The following is a 390-nucleotide window of genomic DNA, read 5'->3' on the forward strand; positions in this document are numbered from 1 at the left end:
TACCTGTCCGATGACATATGTTCAAGGATCAACTCTTTCATCAAAAACAACGCCTCGACGTTCTCCTGGAAGACCTCCGACATGAAGGGGATCGACCCCGCAGTTACCTCCCATGAACTGCACGTTGACCCGACGTTCAAACCCATCCGACAGAAGCGACGAAGACTCGGTCCAGAACGATTTAAAGCCGTAAAAGAAGAAGTCGACAGGCTCCTCGACGCGGGTTTCATTACCGAAGTCCGATACCCCGAATGGTTGGCTAACCCGGTTGTCGTCAAAAAGAAAAACAGCAAATGGCGCATATGCGTCGACTTCATGGACCTCAACAAGACGTGCCCAAAGGACAGTTACCCACTCCCTCATATCGATCGTCTCGTCGAATCAACTGCT

Source organism: Brassica oleracea, chromosome C7 (genome assembly GCF_000695525.1).
Source record: "Brassica oleracea var. oleracea cultivar TO1000 chromosome C7, BOL, whole genome shotgun sequence".
In the NCBI taxonomy this organism is placed as follows: Eukaryota; Viridiplantae; Streptophyta; class Magnoliopsida; order Brassicales; family Brassicaceae; genus Brassica; species Brassica oleracea.